We start from the raw sequence: 8,389 nt of genomic DNA, 5'->3' as shown, positions 1-8,389 counted from the left end.
AGTAATCTTTATAGCTTACAAATAAGCATCACATATAATGCCAATTCTGAACTCCATTGTTAATATCATTTCATTCATACATTTTTATGAACTGAATTTAAATGAAAATTTACAAAATGAATTAATTAATGAAATTCAAGATAAAAATACGGAAGATGTTCTTATAAAATTGTACAACTTCCGTAATTGGTAGTTTTCTAAAAATATTTTTTATTATGTGTGTTAAGTAACAATAAAATGTTCTTAATTAAACGTGATTTAATTTCTTTATAGCTAGTAATATTTATATACCTTTAGGGAGTGATTTGGAATAATTGTTTGAATAATATTGTACTTTTAGAATAAACAGGAAATTTTAAAAAAAACGATGCAGAGAATCGTGGCAAATTTTATAGAATTCCTTTTTATTTCTTTTTTTTTTTTAAGTTAGGACAAGCAAGCATACCTTGAAATGCAGCCTCGAACTGGGTTTTGTCGATGACGGCTGCGGCAGCTCCGATGAGCAGGACGAGGATCCTGCCGTGCGACATAGTGACGATGTCTGCTCTGCGCGGAGGTGGAGGGACTGCCACACTCTGTTGGCCTCCGACCGCGACTGCCGTCGATCGAATCTCGTCCCCCACCACTTCCCCGCCCTCCCCGCCCCCGCCGGATTAGGCAAAAAGTTTAGCCGAAAAAAACATATCCGAAATTGGCTCAACCGCATCCCCACGATCCTTCTGTTGCTCCCATCCTTGTGCCTTAATTGCCACTTTCCATGAGTTCCGGGCGATGTACAGGGAAAAAAAGTATCTCACAAATCGGTGAAAAACCGAAATCGTCAGAGATTTGTTTACAAAAACAACGCCAATAATTTAAAATGTCGAATGGACTAGAAATCCTACTTCGCAAGAATTATCAAATGTTAAAAAATAAACAGTTGTTTCTAAAGAATTCAATTGTATTTAGAATATAGTACAACATAAACCCTCTTGAACGGACATCACTGGGTTTTAATTCCCCATTCATTCACTTATTGTAAGTCACTGCTTGTGATAATGAAAGATTTTAAAGTATGTACCTAACTAAAATCTACACCAGCATAAAAAAAGATAAAAACCCATGGAGATTCGACTGAAAGAAGCTGTATTTCTCTACAACCTACCATTAAGTTATCTTTACCCAAGATAGAGAAGATGAAGGTTACAAGAGAGAAATGCTTTATTTGGCCATGCTTCCCAAATATATTGGGTTACTACAGCGTACCCATCAATCCATAATTGGACATATATACGCTACAATACATTAACAATTTTCATTTTTCAAACAATAATCATCAATACACTAAATACAAAACACTTCAAAAATATATTTTTTAAGTAAAAAAAAATAATTTTTTTCCTATATACATATATTTGTTTTCCTCCTTCTCACACAAAGCAAATTACAAATAACAATTTACCAATTCATCCAATACATTATTCCCTCTGTTTCAGTCCTTCATACCTCTCCTCTCCAGTGATCTGCAACAACCGTTTGATCAATTCAACAAACTAACAGATATCATTAATAGATAGCAACACAGAAATAGATATAAGCGAAAGGATTATTTGTTAATACAGAGAAGACATTAATGATGAAGTGGAATTTAATTTGGGAATGGAGCCGAAAACGTACGGGTAAAAAAGTAATATAAATACTTAATCTGATACTATGGAGTACAAATATTATTTCTGAAACTAAGAAAAGTATAATAATTTTGTAGCATATTTATAGATCAGAAAAGGTGGCCTGAGGAAGAAACCTCTGGGTACTAGGAATAACAGCAGGAATATCCAGGATGGATAAAGTAAGAAATGTAACGGTCAGAGAGAATATAGAAGTTTTAAATAAAATTGTGAAAGAGAATTGAGGAAAAAAAAAGCCTGAAGTGGTACGAACATTTAAAAATAATGTATGAAAGAGGATTATCAAGGGAGGTACGCTCATTTGAAAATACATGGTTGAAGAGGACGAGGTAGACCAAGGAAATAACAATGACATGAAAGAATTTTTGATGGGACAGCCTAGCAGAGGAAACGGCGTTGAACAAGGTGATCTGGAAAAAGGCCATACAAAATTTAGGTTAAGAAAACCCAGTGCTTGGGTGAAAAATCCTAAAGAAAAAGAAAGGAGTTAAACTCATGAAATGAATGTAGCCAAGCAGGTAATAAGAATTTTTATGACTCTTTTATTGCAATCGTTCATGTCATCATACAATATATATATTGCACGTTCCTACTGCAATCTGTACCTGGGTTCAAATTGACTTCCTTAAATCATCTTGAATTTTTTCATCTTGATGAATAATCAGCGGTATTTCAAAATCCTCTCTATACATAAATAAATCATGATTATTCGTTCTGAAATTGTTGTTCCTTCGCAAATTTCTTCTTTCAGACTCGTTTTTTTATTTGGCTAACCTATGCAAAAACTTTTTATTAGTACCTAATTTCGTTTCCAGCTCTAAATTTCGCCCAATAAACAAATGAATCCTTTATATTAGTTCGGCCTTTCTCGACAAAACCACTCACACGTCGACTTGTCAATTTCTAGATAACCTTTTTTTTTTCTAAAAAGTTGGTTTCAATAAATATGTTAAAATATATATTTTTTTTAAGTATCTGTCAATTCTGTTTTTCATTATTTTTTAAAATTCAACTATTTACTACGAAGTTAAAACCCGATTTTTTGTATCGTATTTTAACATTTTTTTTTTTTTTTTTTTTTTCTAAAAAGTTGGTTTCAATAAATATGTTAAAATATATATTTTTTTTAAGTATCTGTCAATTCTGTTTTTCATTATTTTTTAAAATTCAACTATTTACTACGAAGTTAAAACCTGATTTTTTGTATGGTATTTTAACATTATTTTTTTTTATTTAGAGAAATGCTATACTTGGCCATGCTGTCCAAACACATTGGGTTGCTATAACACACAGCGTACCCATCAATCAATAATTGGACATATATACACTACAATACTTTAACACATACTTTTCACAAAGCTAAATAAAAATTTATCAATACATCCAATACATTATTCCCACTGTTTCACTGCTCCATACCTCTCCTCTCTACTGATCCGCAACAGCCTTTCGATCAATTAAGCAAATTTACAAAAATCATCAAATAAAATATTGGTAGCAGTAGAACAGTTTACTAAAAAAAAAAAAAACTAAATAAATTTAAAAAGAAAAATACATAAATTTAAAAAACATATAAATGGATAATTAAATTAGAACACACAAATAAATAGGTTAAAAAAACAACAATAATACAATATAATATAAAATATATAACAAAAGACACAGTTGTATATAAATATAAAATTCTAACTGATTTAAAATAAAAACATCTACAAGACTTAAAACGGAGAAAGATGTAAAAAAAAATATTTGCATACAAACAGTGATCATCCCTTAGTAACAAATTACTGTCTTAATTTTCAGCTTCTGTCCATTTAGGAGAGACTTTTTCCTTTAAAAAATGTCTAAATATGTTTTTGTTAATAATTACGTCTAGTTAGTAGGAGTTTAAGACAGGGTAAAGTAATAAATTCGACAGTAGGAATAATGAAACTGCTTGCTTGTGAGAACTGTTCATTTTTTAGAAGCGTCCAGGGAAGTTTCACTGGAAGAATATGATAATTATATTAAAATCGCATCAAACCACTAATTATTATCTACTGCCATTAACCTTATTACCAACATGACAGTTACCTTATTGCTTATTGACTGTCAACTCGACTCCTACGTAGTCAGCAGTAGTTTAACTGAAGTTACAATTGGTGGTAATATTATTTTTTCTCTTTTCAGTGGGAGTATCTGCCTAAGAGGCACAATTCTCACCAGAGGGTTAATATATAATCGGGCTACACTACAAATTCCCATTTTAATTCCCTTATATTAAGATTTCCTTGGGAAAATTGTAGAGTAAGATTAGTTTTATAGAATAAATAGTTGTTTATTGACAACTGTGGCGTGTGCAACCTCGGCTGGCCGAACACCCCGTAGGGCAGCAATGCCCGGTTAGGAGGGGGTAGGGTTAATTTATCTCTGAAACAACTGATGAAGAGATTGCAGGAGGCGTGTGAAAGGAAATTGGAACCTGGATACTAATAAACGTTATTACAATGTGTTAATAAAAAGGGCATTTGTTCAAATATTAGATTTGACTCTAGGTACTATATTGCCCTAAAAAGCGAATTGCCTTGGACAAGCAAACAATAATATGTATTTGTTAAAAATACAAAAGTGGTGGCTATTGGATGTTGTACCATCTGATACAATATGTTTTTTTGCTATCCTATGTTAAAAGATAAACATTTTAATTATATAAGCAGGATTTCGCCAGGAGGGGAGCAGACCTCACCCCATTACACACACACACACATACATTATATGTATAGTCCATTCTGAAACATTAGGTAAAAGAAAGATATGTAATCCCGCAATCTATGAAATACCCCCTCCATTTTATATCCATACTTCATAAAATTAAATCATTACTTTTTAAATTTTTACTAACCATATTCGCAATTATTGAAAATTAAACTTGAAAATCGATTGAAAAATTAATCAATGCACATCAATACTTACAATACACACAATGAATACAAAAATATATGAGGTGATGAAGAGGTTTGCTATGAGAGGGTTAGCCTTCTGGGATTGCTAACTCTTCTATCATGGTGGCCTTTTTTCACTTATTTTCTCTAGCCTGTAATTTATAATAGGAAGAATGAAATCTGAAAAAGGTTCTTTTTTATTCGTTTCCCCCATTATTTTTAGAGATAAGTATAAAACGAATAATTGTGCTCATTGAATCCTACCTTGCTTATCGAAGAATCGACATATATCCATCTTATCCTTTCAAAGGTGTGAATGTGAGATGTTAACTCAATATTATTAATAATAGTATGTTTCCAGAAAGTAATCATCTATCAAATAAGTTAACAAGTTTAACAAGTAAAGTTGATAAATTAAGAGAACAAGGGCCACCGTCTATATATATATTCTTTATAACAAAATGTATGTAAGCTACGAGTGCTATTCCGTAACTAAAAATCATGCTCCCCAGAATTACGTCCGTCAAATCAAAAATTATATTTTTATTCGATATCACAATTTTTTTTCATCAATAGGTGTATTCATGACGTTGTGTTAAATGTAAAATGTTTTGCCATGTTAAATGTTATAAGTATAAGATTGTGAGCAGCCCTATTTAAACTCATGTTAAATGCGTAAGAGCTCCTAGCGGATTTTCTGAGCAATTTGTTTCATAACCTTTCCTTCCAAAACTTCTTGTTGCTGTTTACATCTAAGTTTTGATTTAAGTAATTTATTACAACATACCTAAATTGAAGAAAAAGTGGAAGTTGTGAAAGTTTGGCCACGTGTGAGGAATAGAAAACAAGATGAGCTAATTGACAACTGACATTACATTATTATTATTATTGTCATACATTGCTTTATTAGTTTTAAAAATATCCAAAACAATACTAACACAAAGTAAACACAAACTAAGAGCAAGCAATGCTGCATTTCTTGTTCCTACAACAAACACAATGGTGACGAGGTCAGCTGGTCTTTTGCGTGACGTCATTCTCATTTAACAGACTCTTAACCATGTTATACCTTATATCGTTTTAACACGATAAAAGAAGAAAATAGTTCTCCATTTAACATGAGTTTTTCCATTTAACAAGCTTTAACATGTTAAACTAAAGATCATGAATACCCCTATTAAGTTCAATGGAAAGAACAAATTTTAATCAGGATTCTATACTAACATGACATACAAACTTACTCTTAAAAAATAATAGTAACCGATGCAGAAGAAATGGCAATTATCATTTTTACTACCCTATTACTCTTCTACGTTACAATAATTTCAGGGATGTTTTAAAAGTTGAAAACACATGCCTACAGTATGTATGCACATAACCTATGCTCCAGCACGGTACGCCAAAAACCAATCTTCTGGCTAAAATTTTGAAACCCAACCACTCTGATTAGCGAAATCTTGAATACAAAATTAAATGTTGTAAATAATTAACAAAAACATCTTCAGCAGTTAAAAAATCATAAGGCCTTCAGTAAAAAAAACATGGAATTAAAGTGGTTAAAATGTTTTTTTGTTAATATTTAATAGAAAATTTTAACTTTGATAATTTTTTTTTCGCAGTCATATTATTATTGTAATTAGGATTAGAAGGTCCCCCCCTGTTGCAAAATTAAAACCTAAAATATTCGAATTCTAATCTCACTTGATCATGGAAAATGTCTCAATTTTCATAGCTGATTTTCTTTGACAGATGAACTTTTTTTGGATTCCACGTATAAAAATAGTATTCCTATCTTCATTGGCTGCGAAACATTGTTTTAGTTAAATCGAATATAAAACCATATAAAGTGAGATACAACACCGAGTGATATCGATCGATACATCCCTGGATTTGAGTTTCTGGGCCTATTCTCATTTGTACTGTCAAGAAGAAACAGTCCATGCTTTAGCTAAGAATAACAATTTTAGCAGATTTTGTTTATATATACACTTGTATATACATGACTGCTATGTATTAACAGTATTACAATCTACTAATGCTTGAACTGTGGCAGTAACGTTTTTGATAAAATCGACCTAAGTGAAGTGCCACTTTATAGAATCGATTTCTCTTTTTTTTTTTTTTTTTTTTTTTTTTTTTTTTTTTTAATCGATTTTCTCGAATACTGCTCTAATGATTTTGAGTGAACTCGGGATATCAATCAATTATTAAATTCTCCAAAAATGTGAAACTAGAATTAATTTTTCGTAGCTGTCTTTAAAATTATTTCCTCAGTGTCGAAATCAGAATGATGGGTGTTAAAGATCTGTAACCAGTCATTTGCTAAATATTCAATGTAATCCTATAAGGAATTTTTTTTTTTTATGATTTATGTATTGTTATTTAAAAATATATGCTACTAGTAAATTTTCTGTAAGTTATAAAATGAAATGATACAAACATATAGAGAATCTACCCATTGATATAACTCCAAACAAATTTCTAGAGATCTCGGGGATAGGACCTGATACCTGAGCGGGCTGGGGCGAGGGTCCCAGAGCGATTGGTTCAGAGATTGTAGGTTCGATTCCCACCTGGGCTGGTCAATATTTATTTTGCGGCGGCACCAAGAAATGAACCTTTACATTCCTTCTCTGGGGCCGTATAGACCCTCAATGGAGGCAAACAAAAAAAAATATCTCGGGGCCATCTTCTTTTCAGACGTCTAGGAAGATTATTAGGTAATGAAGGAAAAGCCAGGCAACAAACAAGTAGGTTTGGGTGTTTGGAATAAGGAATCTTAAAAACAAAATTTCATACTGTTTTTAGTAATTAATGTATTCAATTAATAATTTAAGGAGTCAGAGAGTGACATTAATTAAAACTTTTTAAATATTATTAGTTAGTTTTAAAAATTATTTAAAACAATGAAATATAGAGATAGTTTGTTACAATATTTCTATTTTGTATATGTGAATAATTATAAATGAGCTTGGGAAATTTATATGAGAATATACCGATGAGTTTCTTTTCGTTATAAAGTCATAACTAAAAATATAAATCTTAACATTTTAGTTCAATATCAACTTAATTTATTGATTTATGTCGTAATATAGTTTTATATATTTTTTTTATTATATTGTCTTTTACTGCTCAATTATAATAATTTAAAACAAATTTATTTCCTAAAGCTGGACATTTCTTATTTTAGTATTGACTTGTTCATTTTTAACAACATATAATATTATGTGTATTAAAAAATTAAAATCTGTACCACTACAACCCATGATGGGTCAGGGGTGCAGTGCTTTGTAAGGCAGTACTGTTACTAGACCAACGGTTATGCAAGGAGGAGATTCGGTCAAAATCAAGTACGAATTTTACCCAATAAGGCTACCCAATTTAAGAGGCTGGGTGGACCCCAGGAGAGCTCTAGAACCCACAGGGTTGACTCACGGCTACAGTGTAACAGAAAACAATTTTCTGCCCAGCCGGATTCGAACCCGGGTCCTTGGAGCTAGAAGCATCACACCTTACCACGCTGCTACCATACTCCCCTATTACATTTATTATATTATAAAAATTATGTAAGATAAACTGGAAAAGAGAAACAAATTAAGGTGGATGCATTATTATAATTTTCATTTATTAATAGATATAACGATAAACAGGCTTAAAAGAAGAGTAAAAAAAGAAATGAAAATCAGATTAGAGACTTGTGTGTTCAAAAGAGACTTGTGTTGATAACAAAAATGATATGTCTTGGTGAATAGTTATATTATAAAATAAGGTAAATATTTATATATAAAAAAAAAAATAGCT

Source organism: Halyomorpha halys, unplaced genomic scaffold (genome assembly GCF_000696795.3).
Source record: "Halyomorpha halys isolate HHAL.00 unplaced genomic scaffold, Hhal_1.1 Scaffold721.1, whole genome shotgun sequence".
NCBI classification, from domain to species: Eukaryota; Metazoa; Arthropoda; class Insecta; order Hemiptera; family Pentatomidae; genus Halyomorpha; species Halyomorpha halys.
The sequence above is the reverse complement of the archived record's forward strand: the minus strand, read 5'-3'. Positions refer to the sequence as shown.